This window comes from Amblyomma mixtum, chromosome 2, assembly GCF_055824585.1.
Source record: "Amblyomma mixtum isolate Tamu chromosome 2, ASM5582458v1, whole genome shotgun sequence".
Taxonomy (NCBI): domain Eukaryota; kingdom Metazoa; phylum Arthropoda; class Arachnida; order Ixodida; family Ixodidae; genus Amblyomma; species Amblyomma mixtum.
Window position 1 is genome coordinate 205,415,071 of NC_143013.1, and position 20,018 is coordinate 205,435,088.

The window sequence follows — 20,018 nt, forward strand, 5'->3', positions numbered from 1 at the left end:
TTTAAAACAGAAAATTCACTCAAATACAATTACTGATAAAAAAACAATCTCTAGCTCGAGAACAAAACTTTTAGCGTAGTCGAACGGGCAATGTGCTTTCCACGAAAAATCCATTTCTGCAAGAAATATACTGTTTATCTCCTCTTTATGGCACCGGCACGTCGTCTTCTTTTTCTAGGTCATTTAAAGGGTTGGCCGTAACTTGGGCGGAATGCCGAACGTCGGTAGGATTACAACGCTCCCGACAAACTCATTTCGATTGTTATGCAGGACAAAAATCAACGCCTTCAATCTGGTGTAAAGCGCCTGAAAAGTGATACATAAACTCAAGCAGCGACATCGGATCCTGGGTTTTCATTGTCGTGACATAACAGCTTATATTTTAAGGCGATACACACAGAACGCCGTCTGACTTCAGCATCCGCGTCTAATGTAAATACAGCCTCCTTGACATCGTTTTAATACTACGTTGCGCAAATCAAAGACTCTGTTCTCGGTTGTGTGCCAACTTTAATACACCAGGGTAGAGGACGGTAAGGACGACTGTAGGGGACGGCTATCGAGCAGCGCGTTGCTGCCGCCAGCAGCAGCGATCGTTCCTAAAAAAAGAAAGTGCGTCCCCTTTAGAGAGTGTGCCGAGAGGATGTTGCGTGACTTGTTCTCTTCCCGAAAGCGCTGCGCTCTCTCACGTGCTATTTTACTTGCAGCGTCGTACGCGTGCACCCGGCCTCCTGCTTTTTACGCTTCTTTTCTATTAATTTCGTTAAGAAGAAACGTCTTACAAGGCCACCCTTTTGTTTTTTAATACAGGGACATTACACGCATTTCGAGTTGAACGAAATTTCGGACCTGCTCACAGACTTTAGTTTGCGTCATCTGTGTGAGGATGTGATTTTCTAGATATGTTTACTTTTCTTGAGGCTGGCTATTGAAACTTGATCTCTATAATGTTTTTAAGGAGCGCCAAAATCAACCCGGACCTTGTTCAAATATGCCTTCACATGCCTTATACTTGCTGGAACTTGTTCAGGTGGCTTAAACTTGGGTTATGATGTGTCAATAATTAAAGAAAGAAACATGATCCGTTTAATGAATCCGTTTGCCGTATATGCAATGTGCCAAATTTTTAGCGATTCCATTCGCGGTGGTCGAGCACCCTGCAACGCAACGAATTGCGAATGAATGGAATGTAATTTAGAAAAAAACGGAAAGCGCCGTCTATTTTGGAGTAGCACTTTTTTCTATGCTGTTCAGCAACAGCCGAAACTAAAACGCAGAGCGCACTTAGTCCTGCAGATTGCTAAAGAAAAGCAACCAGGAACACTTACCATTCAGAAAAACGCTTCACAATGAGAGGTACAGGGGCGTTTTATACGGGTTTTAGGGTATTTCTGGCGCCTAGGAGGAATGCCTAACTGAAAACTATTCACTTTATTGCCAATTGTGCTAGTACAACAGTGCCGAACAGGTCATATCTTACAATACTGTAAGACAAAGTACTTGCTCAATAATTTGCACTGCGCATTGCGCTTAGCCCGTTTCTCTTGTAGGGTTCTTGCTTTTGGGTGCCTCCTTGTTTGCAGTCGCTTTCGTTCGGAACCAACTTCGCACACACTGCGAGGATCCGCGCACAATTGATTGACAAATGCTGATGTGCGCTGAAAGGCACCGCTCCTCAAGAGCGAAGATCTGGAAAGCGCTACGCAGCGAATCAAAAACAAACAAACAAACAACAACTTCATAATCAGCGCCAAAAGTGCATGTAGTCCGGACGTCAATATATGCCATTTTTTTTAATTAACTGCCCCCTCCCTCCCATTACTAAGGTGGGCTGGTGTGGCCCATGAGCCGCTATGTTTTGTACGTATTATCGTCTACGCAACCTTCCCTACAAGTTGAGTACATCGGAGTCGGCGTCTACGCTGTTCGTTTCATCCTCTGATTCCTCTTGCAACTGCAGCCTATGCAATGCAAGCTCGGCACAAAGCAAGCGAATTATCGTCCTTGCTTCAGCGCTCATCGTTCTCCTCACCCTCTCGCCTTGTTCGGCCGGCGTTTGGCGTCAGAAGTTCACATAATCTGGTTTGAGTATGACGAACGCCTTGACAACCGTACTTCCAGTGACTCTATGCTAGTGATACCGGTCGCCTTCTTTTGCTAGCACGTGCATAATTGTTACGGCTCACATGTTTGAATGTTGGGTACAGAGACTTCGGTACTTACTGAAAATAACTTTCCAGAATGCGTGCTATGTTGAACAAAGCGACAGTATCGCAAATTTTTGTAGGAGCCTAGGTATGAATGTAGTACTGCCATAAATAAGTTGATCAGAAGATTCTTTCTGCTAGGAGAACTTGAGCCAGGGTCACAGTAGTGTCAGAAGAATGCCTCCTATAAATAGCTTTCGGTCTAAAAAGGCAACCTGTGTGGTGTTCCCAGCAGTTGCTATGCTGGGCTGCTGAATCCGAGAACGTGCATTTATTGTTCACTGAAGAGGCCACGTTTCGATGGAGGCGAAAAACAAGACGCGCACTTGTGCTGTGAGATGTCAGTGTTTTTTAAAGATCACCAGACGGTCAAAATTATTTCGCACTCCTCCACTACAAAACCATTTTCTCTATTTTCTTTCACTCCTACCTTCCTCCCTTCCCTCACGGCACGGTTGAGGTATCCGGTAAAAATGGGAAGGTTACTGGGGCTCTAATTTTCTCGAAACCATTTTTCTGAATAGGTGCCCAAGTACAGTACGGCGTGTAATCGCGGGCCGCACTGAGCTAGCGCTGCTCAGCAAAACTGCGCGATGGCTCATTCGGCTCTCCAGACGAGCTTTAGTACAAGTTTCGTACTGAGAAACAAACGTGGTAGTGTTTGTGTAACAAATAGGTTTGCAAAAGGACATGTGTACATGAGTAATTGCCATCAGTTGAATGACAGGTATTGCGGGTGCATCGATCGAGATCATTAATACATGCCGGAAAGAGAAAAACGTTAGTTCCCTGTGGCAGCCGCATTAGAGAAATGCGTAAGCGTGACGTCGCCCTTTAGGACGCCACACCTTATGACAACACACCAAGACGTCGACGTAACACTCCCGCACTTCCGCACTTTTCACGTCAACTGAGACTCGTGACCGGAAGCCTGGACCCTCAAACCGGAATTCGATCACTTATCGATAAGTTATCCATTACAATTAATTGTTTGATTTAATCAAGTTCCATCGATTCCCCATCTGAGTTTTCAAACTTCGCACCATGCTTCGTTTTTAACTTTGGCGCCACACGTTGCTCCACCCACAATTCCGCTCACGTGGTGACACACTTTCAGCGTTTTCAAATTTGTTGCCACTTTTGCTCCAGTAAGGATGCGATGCGGCTCGCGCATGCCTTCGTAACTAGTCGAGTATTGTACTCGACTCCTTACCTCCGCTTACGGAAACATGACGAAGATCACTTGGAGATTGTACTCCGCAAAATTTTCAAGAGAGCCCTCGACCTCCCGATGTCCACTTCCAACGCGCGACTCCTCGCGTTGGGGGTGGTGAACACCTATCGAGAACTCCGCGAGGCGCATCTCGTTAACCAATACAGGCGTCTCGCCCAGACCGTGTCCGGTCGCCGCCTCTTGGACCGGTTGCATATCAGACATGATCACCATACCATGGAACGGGTTCGAGTGCCAGAACTGTGGAGAAGCGCCCTTTACGTTCGACCCCTTCCGACTAAGATGAACAAGGAGGACCATAATGGCCGGCGCCAGGCGCGGGCGAATGCCCTGCACCGCCACTATGGCTCAAAGAAACACGTCTTCTACGTCGACATTGCAGGCCCCTACCGCTCCAGGGGGGAATGGCACACGGCTGCAGTCATACACGAGGGAAAACAGGTGGACGGCCTCTCGTTCAGAGCGCCCAACTCAACGCATGCGGAGGAGGTGGCGATCGCCCTCGCAGCCTCCCATCCCGACTCTAAATTCATCCTCACAGACTCTCGCGGAGCCTGTCGTAACTTTGAGTTCGGTTGGATCACTCCACTCGCTCTCCAAATTTTACACCGCAGTACTCGCGACGGCGATCCAACTCATCGCTCAATCATATGGGTCCCCGGCCACCAAGGCATGCCAGGTAACGAAGCCGCCCATGAGGCAGCCCGCGCACTCACTCACCGGGCACCAGGCGTCCCTTGGGAGGACCTTAACCCAGATCACAGCCCTCTCCTTTCTTTTAAAGAAATTACTGAGCATTATCGTGCCGAAGACCGGCGATACCCAGTTCCTATGAAAGGACTGGGTAAAGCTGGCGAACGAATTCTCCTCAGGCTCTTTACAAACACCCTGCTGTGCCCTGCGGTTCTCAAGCACTTTAATCCTTCTTTTGACGGCCGCTGCTCATTCTGTGGGGAGGTGGCCGACACCTTCCACATGGTTTGGGCATGCAGAAAAAATCCTTCTCTCCCCCCAATCACCCCTTCCCCTACCCGAGAGGACTGGGAGGCGGCCCTGCTCAGCTGCCAGGAACTATCGGCTCAACAGGCCCTGGTTCGGCGGACTTGTGTAGCGGTCTCGACCAACGGGATCCCGGAATGAGGGACTCCGCCTAGTATTGTAAGGGGTGAGACCCATTAGGGGCCTCTCCCCGAGCACCTCTCTGTAAATTACTAAATAAATGCTCTTCAACACCACCACTCCAGCCCCGCCTACTTTTGGACATTCTTGGCTCTAATTAATTACCCAATTTATTTATTTATTTTTATTTATTTTACCCTCAGGGCAAAGCATTACAGAGGGGAGTGGGTAATACATAATAACACTGAAAATACAAATAACAGCAGAGAACAATAAATTGCCAAAACATACATAAGTCAGAATAAGTGATAAACAAAATATATCATTCAATAGAAGCGGTAACAGCAGTCCGAAACAATACAGGGTCAGGAATTGTGGCAACTGAAGGAAGGTGGTTCCAGTCATATGATGTGCGAGGAATAAAAGAATCCGAGAATGTTTTAGTTTTGCATGTAGAAATGCTTACCTTATGTGCGTGATCTGTGCGGCGTGAAATATATGAAGGGGGAAAAGTATCTCGCATCGAATGGACTCATGATGAAATATTTTGTGAAAAATGCACAGGCGTGCAATTTTGCCTCATGATTCAAGTGAACTTGGGCCCAAAGTAACCTTCAAAGCCGTTACGCTTGACGTACGCCGAAAGTCAGAGAGAATAAAGCGCGCTGATTTGTGTTGTACCATCTCCAGTTGGTCGATCACACTCTCAACACCAGGGTCCCAGATTGATGACGCATATTCTGGTTGTGAACGTACGAGTGTGGTATAGAGTAGAAGTTTGATATTAGTTGGGGCTACTTGAAAGTTACGTCTCAGGTATCCGAGCATGCGATTACCTTTGTTAGTGATGTGCTCAATGTGCGCATGCCAGCTAAGGTTAGGCGTAATATGTATTCCGAGGTACTTATATTTTGTAGCTGAATCAAGGAGCACAGCATTAAGAGCGTATACGGGAAGATCACTATTAACATGAGATATGCGCATAAATTTGCACTGTTCAGCATTCAGAGTCATATTCCAAGTTTTGCACCATGTTGAGATAGCTTTAAGGTCAGATTGAATCATGTGCTTGTCGTTATCATTTGTTATTTCCCGGAAAAAGACGCAGTCATGGGCAAAAAGATGTACAGAAGAAAGATTGCTGGGTAAGTCATTGATAAATATAAGAAAAAGCAGGGGCCCCAAGACGGTGCCTTGGGGAACACTGGAAAGAACAGGGTGACCGGCGGAATTTACATTGTTGACGGCAACAAATTGCTTTCGATGAGTAAGAAAAACTTCGCGCCATTTTAAAATGTTAGTGTCTAATCCTATCATGCGCAGTTTTAGTCACAAAAGATGATGAGAAACCTTATCAAATGCCTTCGCGAAATCTAGGAAGATGCAGTCGGCGATCGAGTGACGGTCTAAAATTGCGTGAAGTTTGTGTGTGAATGAGAGTAGCTGTGTTTCGCATGAATAGGACTTCCTAAAACCGTGCTGAGAAGGATGAAAAAACGAGTTTGATTAAAAAAAAGTGACAGTATGTGAAAAAAGAATGTGCTCTAAGATTTTACATGGAATGAGGTTATAGATATGGGCCGGTACTTAAGAGACGAGTGTTTATTACCAGATTTATACACAGGAACCACCTTTTCAACCTTCCAATCAGCCGGTAGTTCACCGTTCTCCAATGATTGCTGAAATATTTCAGTTAAGGTGAGCGATGAATACATTTTAGTACTTTTCAGGAACTTTGTAGTAATGCAATGAACACCAGCACTGGAGGATATCTTAAGGTTGCCAATTATTTTAACTATACCATCAGGATGGATGACTACAGGATACATTGGAAGGAACTTATTATGAGCCAGTTGAGGGAGATCCGTAGTTTCACCACTTGAAAAAAAGCTCGAAAATACATTATTCAGTACATTTGCACAGTCAGTATCTGATATAGGTTCGTCACTTGAATTCGTTAGTATTATTCTGGATGTTTCAGAAGGGTTAATGACGCTCCAAAATTTTCTGGGGTTATTGAGCAACATACCCGGTAGGGTGCTATTCAGGTAATTTTCTTTAGCGTTCTTGACCGCAGAATTTTAAGTGTAAGCTGCAGAGCGATAACGGGACCAATGATGTTCAGTGGGTGATTTTTTAGCTGATCGGAAGAAGCGTTTCTTACGGTTAGACGTTAGACAAGCGCTTAAGATGCGTGTTATACCATGGCGCATGCAGGTGATAAGATATTACGCGAGTAGGTATGAAACGGCTGGTGAGATCTAAAACTTTGTTCATGAATAAAAGCCAGTTTGCGTTCACTGATCGCGAGTCGAATTCGTCGAAAAAGGTGGCCAGGAAAGAACCTAGTTCATTATTAACTTTGTTAAAATCAGCGCGGTGATACATGCGTATTATTTTAGTGTGACTAGGAGTTTTTTGTATGGAAATGCTCACAGAAAAATTGAGCAACGAATGGTCGCTTAACTGGGGCATGTAGGTTATTTCTAAACACAGTTCTGGGCACGTTGTTAGTACGAGGTCTAATGCACTTGCTGTAACTTCGGTAATTCTTGTAGGCTGAGTAACAATTTGGGTAAGATTAAACAGTGAGCATAAATTAGTGAATTCCTTGCATATTGTCGAAGAGGAGGATGGTTGCACCGAGGACCAGTCGATGCCCGGAAAGTTAAAATCACCCAACAGAAAGATAGATGACGAAGGGTAACGCGTTACGATGACATTAATGGTATCATGAAGCTCTGCAACAAATGTGGGAGATGCATTAGGCGGTCGATGGCATACGCCTAGGATTATTCTACGGTAGCCTAGTTGAACAGAAACCCATATAATTTCGATGCTAGATGTTATGTGAAGAGAATATGGCTCTATTTTTTTACTGACTGCTATTAGTACGCCACCATCTTGCCGATCTTTCCTGTCACAACGATAGAAGTGAAACTGATTAGATGAACCGAATATCTCCCAGTCACGTATGTATTCATGCAGCCAAGTTTCAGTTAGGACGACGATGTCAGCGGAACACGCACTTATGGCAGTGGAGAGTTCTGTACGTCTCTTTATGACACTTCGGATATTAGTAAATAACACTGATATTTGAGCTGCCTTTACAAAACGGTCACTGCCCCTCGGTAACAGTTATGCAGATTTACAAGGATTAGATGCAGCGGAAAGAGACGAAGGCGCGTGCTGGGTTATCGGCTTGGTGCGTTCTGCAGTAATCTCAAATGTTTTATCCGTTACAGGGTCATGCATGTAGGACCTGTTGTTCACGACCAATTTATTGTATTTTAGCTTAAAAGATGGAGAGCCGGGCAGTGATTTGGCGAAGCCAGTCAGTTTTTTGCGTGCTTGGCGTGCGGCAAACGAGTAATCTTCTGTCACTTTAATGTTGTCTTCTTTGATGTCTTGTTTGCATTTCAGAATTTTTTCTCTGGTTTTGAAGCTGTTGAATTTCCCAATCACCGGACGGCATCCAGAATCAGAATACCGCCCTAAGCGATGAGCCCTATCAATGTCATTCGGCGAGAGTGCTGGGTCAACGTATTTTGACAGGACGGTTAGAAGTTTTTTTTCCGTTTCGTCCCATGTTTCACGGTCATTGTCATCGGCAATACCATGAAACACTAAATTATTTCTACGGCTCTGGTCTTCTAATTCATGGATTCGTGCCTGCAGCAGTTGATTTTGTTTGCAAATATCAAGAGCAGTGCATTCGAAATCCTGCTTTACTTCGTCAATTGCTTCAAGTGAGTGTTCTTCTGTCGTAAGTCTGGAATTTATATTCGTGAGGGATGAATGAATATTCTGCTGCCCGCGCCGTAGTTCTTCCATGGTTTTCTTTATATCTTCGTTACTGGCTGAAAGCGCGGCTGAGTGCGTCTGTAGGTTCTTCAAGATACAAAGTATTTCCATATTTTGTTCCGATTGTGTTAATGTGACATTAGCTGTAGGATTACTCTCCTCGGTCGAGGCGTCTGTGCTCGAATCACCGGCTATTATTTTGGTACGCGTGTGAAAAGGACCTGGATTTACTTCCACATCTCCCGACAATAGCAAAAGACAGCTGTTGAAGCATTCAGTCAACACGCTCAAAAACACCCGTGGGCACCGTAGCAGCAGTAAGCAACGGTTGTCGATTTTCTTAGCATACAAAGGCGTGCAATTACGCACCTGGATGGCAAACAAAGGCGGTCTGTTAGCCATTGTGGCCGCAACGCTGCTCTCGTGCCCACTGAAGCGGTCCCACGGACACCAGCGCCTAAATACTGGCGTTGAACTTGCTGTCGATGACGATGCCACAGCCCAGGAGTGATAAGGACTGTTCACAAATCTTGAGGGCGCCACCTGATGAACGAACATAGGCAGTTCCCAGGAAGCAAGCTGCGTCACTTGGTGCCGAGAAGCACCGTCACTGGCAGGATGGCAGATGTTGTAGAAGCTGTGCGCCACAAGTGGAAGCAGCACCTGGATGGCAAACAAAGGCGGTCTGTTAGCCATTGTGGCCGCAACGCTGCTCTCGTGCCCACTGAAGCGGTCCCACGGACACCAGCGCCTAAATACTGGCGTTGAACTTGCTGTCGATGACGATGCCACAGCCCAGGAGTGATAAGGACTGTTCACAAATCTTGAGGGCGCCACCTGATGAACGAACATAGGCAGTTCCCAGGAAGCAAGCTGCGTCACTTGGTGCCGAGAAGCACCGTCACTGGCAGGATGGCAGATGTTGTAGAAGCTGTGCGCCACAAGTGGAAGCAGCACCTGGATGGCAAACAAAGGCGGTCTGTTAGCCATTGTGGCCGCAACGCTGCTCTCGTGCCCACTGAAGCGGTCCCACGGACACCAGCGCCTAAATACTGGCGTTGAACTTGCTGTCGATGACGATGCCACAGCCCAGGAGTGATAAGGACTGTTCACAAATCTTGAGGGCGCCACCTGATGAGCGAACATAGGCAGTTCCCAGGAAGCAAGCTGCGTCACTTGGTGCCGAGAAGCACCGTCACTGGCAGGATGGCAGATGTTGTAGAAGCTGTGCGCCACAAGTGGAAGCAGCACCTGGATGGCAAACAAAGGCGGTCTGTTAGCCATTGTGGCCGCAACGCTGCTCTTGTGCCCACTGAAGCGGTCCCACGGACACCAGCGCCTAAATACTGGCGTTGAACTTGCTGTCGATGACCATGCCACGCCCAATTAACCGACCTTAACCATTTGGTCACTTGCACATCCCCTTTCTATGCTCTATCCGGCGATACCATTATTTTTCGGATATACCAACTAGTTCCTGCGTTATAGGACCGAGATTATCTAGTCCACTCCGAAACCGCCTACATAGGCATACAATGCTGACTCATTAGCAATTACCGTGGAAGGCCACGGGCAATGCAGTATCTTGTGGTCAGCAGCTTTTCATAGTGCCGTCATATTTACGTCCGATGCGGCTCATCAGGTTTAGGTTTATTTCTAAATGGACACTGGCCACAACTACACTTAGTTTTTCTTGTAAGTAAAAGTCAATTCCTTGACTCTTTATGGGTTTGTTCATGTCTGCCAGCTAAAGATGTGTTGATGGCTGGGGAGAGTTATATGAGATATTTCTTCCCGAGCTACTTGATCCAAACTCGTCACACTTAACTAAAAATAACTCCGTGATTATCGTTTGCAAGAGAATAGCAGCACCGGCTATCCACAGAAATATGCTAAGGAAAACCGGTTGTGTTTTTAGACAGCCTCTGATGTGTTGTTTGAGAGCTATTGTCGTTCTATATCACAACAGAATTGTCTTTGAGCCCTCTCACTTAGTCTCATAATTTCTATCTTCTTACCCAAAAGACGCGGGTTTGATCCCGACCGTGGAGGGCGCCTTGCGATGCAGGCAAAATGCTAGAGGCTCGTACACTCTGCGATCTCAATGCGCGTTAATAATCTCGGATTGTCGAAATCATCCGAAGCCCTCCGCTATGGCATCCGCCATGACCCGGAGTCGGTTTGTAACGTTAAGTACCATGAGCCAACCAGTCATTTTCATTTTGCTATCACCACCATCATAATCGCTTCATCCACGTCCGCTGCAGAACGTGGATGAGTTACAGCTGGAAGAGCTACGTGGATAAGTTACGTTACAGTTGTCGCTAGCAAGCGCAAAACCCTGTGCCTACAGACTTATATTGTTCTGCCGACTTTGCCTTACCGCCACCACTTGTCACGATTATCTTTTCTTGAAATCCTCTCCGTTAACCTCAGGTACCGCCAGTTTGCTTCTATATGCCTTGCATGCCCTGCGGATAAATGCAGATTCCCTCTTTTTGATTTCAGCTAAACTGTATGTATGTAGCGTTTGGTCTCCAATCCGCAGTGTTCTCTTCTCGTGTAAGACTTTATTTTCAATACAATGCTTCTTTTCCTGAAATTTGTTTTCCATTCCTTTCACTGAACGGGAAGCTATACAAAGAGGTCATGGTTCATTTTGGCGGGTAAGAAGCTCGCAAGCAACGAGTACAAAAGAACTTAAGGTAGGTAGACGCAGTGCTGCTCTCGCAGCTGGGACTCTACTAAAAAACGAATAAAATAAACAGTTACAACGCATGTGACAATGAAAAGGAAAAAAGAAGCGAACAGAGGAAATAAAACTAAACTGCGGATATGTTCTTTGGAATGCACATGTGCTGTTTAAAGAAAACTAGCCTACGCACACATACACTCATGCCTGTGCAGGAAAATAATGTTCTTGAAATCGTGAGAACAATGAAACTAGGCACAATGCGGTGCTCAGTGTGTCTTTTTACGACAGGGTTTGCCACTGGACGTTCAAGCGTTAGCGCAGATATCGCCCCGTCTGGCCGATATAGGTATAAAATAGAGACCGCGTGTGGCGGCCGCATATAACGAACGCTCGCTTATTATAAATGTTTGCAAGCTACCGTCAAAATATCCATAACGGCAACGGCAATTGGTCTCAGATACAACAAACTGTGCCCGCACAGCTCGGTTATAGCGAACGAGGAGGTGTCGTAAACTGAGTCTCGAATTTGAAAAACTCCCACTTCCACCAAGCGCGAAGACCGAGGAGCTTTCTTCAGTCCCTGCGACACCGCATCGGAAACGCAGCAAAAATGCTTAGATGAAACTGTAAAAGTAGCCGCTAGCCAAGCACAAGGAAATCATTGCCTGCATGTGCACGGGATGGTCAAAGGATTCGAAGTGGAAGAAAAAGCTACTACGCATGGTCATAGATGAAGTAACGACAATGGTGTGAAAAGTTTGACTGCTTTGCTCCCGATCCTGTGGTATGCCCCACCCGCCCAGTCGACTGCACCTTTTGCGCTGCTACCATGTACAGGCAGCGCCAGATAGCAGACATAGGAGTCGATACATTCTGTGTGCACGTGCACTGCTCCACTTTTTTTGATGCATGGGCCCAGTAACGAGATTGTGCTGTAAAAAACAGAAGTGACCAGAAGCACGTAGATTCCTGGCAACGCGTCCTTGATGCATACCTAGCGGGATGTTCAGTCGTAGGAATACGTTCGTAGCCAACATCGCAGTGTCGTGCTCTGACGCAGCTTCTCCACGAAAAGTACGAGCACTACCCAGCCGTTGAATCTGAGTAATGTGGACGACCTGAAACCAGATGGAGTTGACACTTGTACCGCAAATAGTTATGTGTCGTGCCAATAAAGCACATTTTTGGCAGCCAAGGAATCGGCGATAACGTAGGATATCGGCGATACAGAGCCTAAAAAACACCGTGGCATATCCTGCCTTATAAATGTAGACGCTCATGAAGGAGTTTTTGAGAAATTAGCACGACAATTTGCGGACTTGGAAATTTTGGACCTTATTGACTGCGAACATCGACTGCCTGCGAACATCGGATACGACGAATACAATCCCCGTAGTCTACTGGGTGGTCATAAATAGACTCGTCTGTTCATAGTACAAGCCACAGGAAATACAAATGCGATGCACCACACTCGCCGCTCACGGGAGATGATTTGTTCTGAACAAACAAATGTTTTCACAGCTCCGCGAATCAGCTGCTCAGCTACCGTCTGGTCCATTTTACATGCTTTGGCGAATTATATCGGAAGACCGGTGTTGGAGTTTTGAACACGGCTTACGCTATTCGCCTCGCAGTTGTGTGCAAGGTATGAATCTGTGCAACATCTTTCGCTCTAAAATCGACGTCATGATGTGAAGGTGCCTTCAGTTCTAATTAGCCGGAACTATCAAAACCTAACGTATTCAATACGCTTTGAAAGTTCTTTTCAATCATTAGATTACACGAAGCTTACAAGGTATTGAAGGCTGGGAAAGGTGGTTCCACAGAACAAACTAGATAGCTATCATTTTATAACATTCACAAGTATACCGCGTAGCATTTTAGAGCAGGTTAAACATTTCTGTGCTATTTCCTTGCTTCTGACCCCTTTTAGAGCGCAGCTCTTTGGCGCCCGTTTCTCCGTTTTACGGCGTCGCCGTTGTAACCAGCAGCGTCACCTTAGTCGCGCTTTAAGCTGCGAAACCAATGAAGCAGGAGCAAGGAAAGCAGAGGGAAGGCGCATAACTGCCCTCTTGGAACACTGGACACCCCAATCGTGCTTTAAGCTCGTGGCGGTAGTGACAGATGTGCGTTACGTGCGTTGGCATTGACAACGTTGTGCCATTTTAAGGAGAGTAACTGCTCATAACTGGCTCCCCGAGTCAGCGGACGCCTGAATCGCGTTTATAGGTGTGGGGGGGGATGAGAGAGAAATGTGGGCTGCATGCGTTAGCGCTGCAAGCGAACTCTCGCAATTAACAATTAACGGCCACCTGCCAGGGTGGCAGGGTGGTGGGACTTTAATGTAGATATAAAGACAAACAAACAGGAATTCCTTACCATTCATGTGGGAGAACATCCCGTTCCTGTCGCTCGTAACGCCTCCCACGGCTGTGACAACCTTGCGAAACTCTTGCGTAGACCTCGTCTTTGAGAACAAGGCACTGGTGCGGTAAGTCGAGCATATACCCATCTATTTCTGCCACCACAAAGCTTCCTTCATGACAATCAAGAACTGTGAGTGGAGTGTTTATTGAAGAAGGAAAATGTGTGAAAAATAGCATGTTGTCTGCAATTCTACATACATATCTTGCCTGAGTTCTTTGCCTCAATCTATCGAAACGCTGAAACAGCTTTTTTTTTATTTATTTATTTATTTATAGATACTGCGATCTTGTACAGATCATAGCAGGGTGGGACAAAACAAAATACAAGCATATAAACACACACAAATTCACAACATTTACAGGCACTTTTCAAACAGAAGTAAAGAATTTTGACTAACAGTCTCGCTATTAAGTTTGTTCCAATCAGTAATTGTCCTCGGAAAAAAAGAATATTTAAAGCAGTTATTTCGCGCGTTCAAAGGGGTGATTGTTAGTGCATGCCTTTGTCTCGTGTTATAACCTGAGGAGTAAGAAAAATAATTAGAGGTATCAACTTTATAATGTCCTTTTATAAGCTGGAAAAAAAACTTTAATCGACAAACACGATTGCGCTCAGTGACGGGGGGTAACCCACTTCGCCTCACGAGCTCACTTACAGATGCACGGCCATATGAGTTAAAAACAAATCTAGCTACTTTATGCTGTATTCGCTCTAATTTCTGAATGTTTGTTAACGTGAAAGGGTCCCAAATGATTACGGCATATTCTAGTAACGGACGGATGAGGGAATTGTACGCCAATAGACGAACACAAGATGGGGATGACTTTAGGGAGCGCCTCAAGAAAAATAGTTTCCGCATTGAGTTTGCTACTACAGCGTCTATGTGTTTTGACCACGAAAGGTTGTTAGTAATCCATAGGCCCAAATATTTATACTCTGTCACTTCTAATAATGATATGCTGTTAGTACCGTACACAAAATGAAGAGGCATTTTCTTGTTTGTAATTTTCATGAACACGGTTTTTTCAAAATTAATGCACATCTGCCATTTGTTGCACCACGCAACCACCTTCGCTAGGTCATTATTTAGACGCACCTGGTCGTCAACTGAAGACACCATTTGATACAGGACACAGTCATCCGCGTACAGCCTCACGCGAACTGAAAGATCTGCCACAATGTCATTAATAAACAACAGAAATAAGAGTGGTCCCAAAACAGATCCCTGGGGGACGCCAGACATAACCCGGACACTGCTAGAAGAAATATTGTTCAGAGTGACGAACTGACATCTGTTCGAGAGATAAGCTTTAATCCATGCAAGTATCCTGTCGTTTTTAATGTAATAACTTAATTTATGAATTAGTTTGTTATGTGACACCTTATCGAATGCTTTACGGAAATCCATGAATATTGCGTCTGTTTGTTTTCCCTGGTTAATCGACTGAGCAAAGTCATGCACAGTTTCAACTAACTGTGTACTTGTGGAAAACCCACGCCTGAAGCCATGCTGAAAATCGGTAAGTACTTTGTGCTGTTCCAAGAAACCTAATATATGTTTATGAATTATATGTTCTAAAATTTTACATGACGTGGAAGTTAGAGATATGGGTCGGTAATTCTCGATGTGTGCTTTTTTTCCGGTTTTGTGCAGAGGTTTAATCGCGGCTGTCCTCCAGTCATCCGGTAAAGATCCGTCATGTAAAGATCTGTTGAATATTACTGTCAAGTACTTTGCGCACCACTCCGCATAGCGCTTCAAAAAAGTGTTTGGTATGTTATCGGGACCTGCTGATTTTTTGACATCAAGGTTCAAAAGCAAGTTACAAACACCAGACTCTGAAATTTCCAGACGCTCAAATTTCGCATTAGAAATTAACGTAATAATTGCCAATTTTTTAACCACTGATCAACATGGCTTGAGGCATACATTCTCACGTGAAACGTGACTGATTGCAGTCAGTTACAGGTTGTTAGCTCGCAGCAACTTTGGCTTCAAATGGTGTCTTTTTTACAGTTCACGAAAGCATTCGATACCGTTTCGCATGACCTCCTTGTCACTAAAATTAGCGTACAGACAATTCAATTAAAGTACTTAAATGGTTACAAATTTTCTTCTAAATCAACCCATTACGCTGTTGCAATAGCTGTCATCCACATATTCTTCCGAAACACCGGGTCTTCCAGAAACGCCAGCATTACTGGCTCATCTCCTGTTCCATTATTGTTTTAAAGCTCTACCTGCATTTTCCGACATCTCTATTTTGATTTCCTTTTTGCCTCGTAAGCTTCCTATCGCCCGCATGCACCACTGATAACAAGGTGAATACACCTGTACACTTTTACTACGAAGTCGGAATGAAACGCGAATGTAAAATTTGAGTATGCAAAAAAACTGACGGCGGGTTAGCACTGCCAGGCATGAAATATTGTGCGAACACAGGTTTTCGCCGGTGGACACCACCGCCATCTGTTGCTGCTGCGAAGGCCAATGCGCGCTATCCGCCTCGAAGCAGATTGAGTTGTTCCGACCTTGTCACGCTAGTTTCAATATCTCAAGCACGTTACTCGTCTCCTCTAAATCACCTGAGCTAAACTTCTTTATCGTCATTGCCGATTTATCGAAAGAAATTCCAGCGGGATATTGCTCAAGTGAAGCGTTTCTGTAACAAAGTTGTGATTGCCAGCATGGTTTGAACCGGTGGGGTGGTGGTGGTGGTGGTGAAAACATTTATTAAATCATAGGGAGAGGTGTTGGGGGTCGTGACCTGAAGGGTCACGCCCTTACAACCACTAGGTGGGATGCCTAGACAGATACCCCATTGGCGTTTGCCGCAGCCCGGGCGCGCTGCGTTAAGGCCCTTTGGGCCTCGAGGGTGCAGCAACCGGACAGGGTCGCCTCCCAGTCCTCTCGGGTGGGGTTTGGTATAGGGGGTAGGGATGGGTTCTGCTGGCAGGCCCACACCATGTGGTAAGTGTCAGACACCTCCCCACAGTGTGAGCACCGCCCGTCGAATTGAGGATCGAAATGTTGCAGAGTTGCCGGGCACAACATCGTGTTGGTGAGCAGGCGCAGGAGTACCCGCTCGTTGATCTTCCCCAGCCCTTTGCACGGGGTGGGAAGAGTTTGGTGCATGGATTTGTAATACTAGGATATTTCTTTAAAAGTATAAATCGGATTGAAATCAGTGTCCTGGTCGGCGTCGGGTCCCGCGGGAAATGCCCGGAGAGAGAGCGCGCGGGCGGCGGCGTCGGCTGCCTCATTTCCGTGGACGCCTTGGTGACCTGGAGCCCAAACGAGAGATCGGTGCGCGGGATCCGAGTCTCGGCTACAATTTTGGTAAATGCGATAAGCTAGGGGAGTAACCCACCCTTGCGTGACGTTACGGCAAGCCCCTCGCGAGTCGGTGATTATGTATTTGGAGGAGGTGTGAGAGGCTGCCAAAGCGATGGCAACCTCTTCTGCGTGAATTGCTGACTAGGCCTTGAAAGTAAGGGCGTCTACTGTTTTACCCTCGTGGACAACCGCGGCCGTGTACCATCCCCTGGGGTCCGGGCCGGACGCGTCCACGTAGAAGACTCCTGGTTTGCTCCGAAAATGGCGGTCCAAGGCTTCCGCCCGCGCCAGGCGCCTGCCATTATGATCCTCTTTGGACATATTGGTGGGGAGAGGTCGCACGTGGAGGGCGCGTCTCCAGTGTACGGGAAGGCGGCATCTCTCCTCTGTGAATTGAGTGTGCTGGATGTGAAGTCGGGCTAAAAGGCGGCGACCCGACCCTGTCTTTGTGAGACGAGTGTATTGGTTGTTGAGGTGGGCCTCACGAAGCTCCCTAAAAGTGTTAACCATCCCCAGTGCCAAAAGGCGGCTGGTAGAGGTAGAGACCGGGAGGTCCAGCGCTCGTTTCATGATTTTGCGGAGGATGACCTCGAGGGCATTTTCCTCCTATTTCCGCAGGTGGAGATAGGGAGTCGAATGCAAGATTCGACTGGTCACGAATGCGTTCGCCAGCCGCAAGGCGTCTTTGCATCGTAACCCACCGCGCTTGTTGGAAACCCGGCGGACCATGCGGCCCACCTGGTCCCCCACCTGCCGGAGCTTGGCGAGTGTTGTGTCGCAGCGTCGCTGGTTGTGTATGAAAAGTCCGAGGACTCTGATTTCCTTGGATTCGCGAAGGGGACCGCTTTGCAACGAGAGATTGATTTGGGTCGAGCATGTGCGCGAGGGACGCAAATGCACGAATTCCGATTTCTGCGGGGAGCATTGCAGACCACAGTCTCGAGCATAGCGGTCCACTATGCTGGCGGCCGTTTGCAGGCTGGTCTCCATATCCCCCAGGCGCCCTTGCGTAGCCCAGATGGTGATGTCGTCGGCGTACAGCGCGTGCTGGACCCCTTCGACCGCACCCCGTAGGGCGGGTAGGCGCATCATGGCAATGTTGAATAGCAGAGGGGACAGCACCGCGCCTTGTGGAGTCCCCCTCGTGCCGAGCAGGAAAGGTCCGTGCTCTTCGTCCTGTATTCTGATGTAGGATAGTCTGTCCGTGAGAAATTGTTTAACGTAATTGAAGGTATTGGTGCCGCAGTGAGTTTGACTCAAATTTGTGAGTATGATCTCGTGAGTTACGTTATCGAACGCTCCTTTCAGGTCGAGCGCAAGGACTATTTTGTCGTTTTGGGGGTGTGTAATGGGGTTCAAGATTTCGCGGTCGAGTTGGAGCAGGACATCCTGTGCGGATCTATGTGGGCGAAATCCAAACATAGTGTCCGCGAAGGTGTTGTGTTGTTCGAGGTACTCAACCAGTGCCGCGTTTCTGCCAACGCATGCTGCGCGCATCTCTCTGACACTATCGCCACATAGCTCAAGGCGCCAATGAGGTATTCTTTAACCCAGGGAGCCAGTTACGGATTTGTGCGGTAGGAGGCTAATAGATGTTTTCTGTGCACGAATGAAAGTTGATGAAGATGACGGCGTGCAATCCGCAGCGTGGAAGTGTGGCACTAACATTTTGACCTCGCATACAAACGAACCATATCTGAGCAATCGTGAAGATCGTTACAAGTTTGGTTCAGTTCCTGTGTTCTGAGCCTCAGTGCATAAGGCGACGGAAGTGAAGTACTGAGGAAACACTGTTTGCGCCAGGTTTTTAATAAATGGTTCTGACGTGATTCACTTGTGATGCCACTTTATTAGGATTGGTCAGCGCAGCATATTGGTGTTACTGGCCGTCTCACTGGGTTTGGACCAATGAGCGTGGCACCTCCTGGCCTCCTGGCGGCCATTTGTTTCCGGCCTGCTCGTTGTACAGATCGAAGCGCCTGTTATCTGTGGGCAGTAAGTGCCGCTCACCAAAGTGGGACGCCAGCACTGGTCGTCGTGCTTTGTGTCTTAGTTCGGCGCGGTCACGCAATAGGTGCATCGAAAAGTAGGTAGTATTTAGGGATGTCTCTGCGTTCTCTGGCGTGTGCAGGCGTGTGCTAGCAACTTCGGTGTCTTTGTGCACTTACCTGCTACACCTAGTGCTGCAGACGACTGATTACTGACAGACATCGCGGAGGTGCTCCATGTAGCAGACTTTCTCGTTAAAAACCGATTGAAGCCAGGCAACAAGCTCTTAACTAAGGAGAGTAAAATGGTAGGCCAGTTGATGAGACATAACGACTAAAACCGAACAGATACGGGACGGAGGCAGGTGGAAACACAGGGCTGCACTTACAACTTAAAATGTGTTGAAAAACGTTAAGGCTTTTATAGAATATCGCACGTCTTACCCTACAACCGAAAGTAAGACATGATGAGGCATAAACAACCAAAACAACACTTGTATTTCGGTTTTAGTCGTGATGTCAATAAGTTCTGTGGTTCTGCTTAAGTTCGGTGCTTTAAACGAAAGCAACTTCCGAGGCTCAGCTTTCAAATTCGCGCGTCCTAAAGGACACTAACACTTAATATGGGAAAGTTGATCATACGTCGCATGATTCATTTATGATTTGTGGCAGGTCCTTCTAAAAATTTTTTCTCAGAAACATTTTTATATTTTGCCTCTATGCCAGATTAAAAAAAGTCAAAAGACGCTGAACAAGTGAAGCATTTTTGGACAAAAATTTCTTATATTCAAGTATTCTAAGGTGCTTGTAAGGAAATATTGAATCTAATGGTCCATTCGTACGATGCGTAGTAAAATTTTTTCTTTTAAAGCCTTTCCGTTGCACGAATCGAGAAGGTAAGACTGCCCTTCAAGGACAACGCGGAACGTTTTTGACGATAGAAAAAACGTTACTGCTAAAAAAATGCCAGCCTGGCAAGGGGAGACCTGTGGACATATTTGGTTTATTCGTTTATTGCGGTTTGACGTCCCAAAGCGACTCCGGCTATGAGGGACGCCGTAGTAGAGGGCTCCGGAGAATTTCGTCCGCCTGAGGTTCTTTAACGTGCACTGACATCGCACAGTAGACGAGCCTCTAGAATTTCGCCTTCATCGAAATTTGGCCGCCTCGGCCGGCATCGAACCCGCGTCGTTTGGGTCAGCAGCCG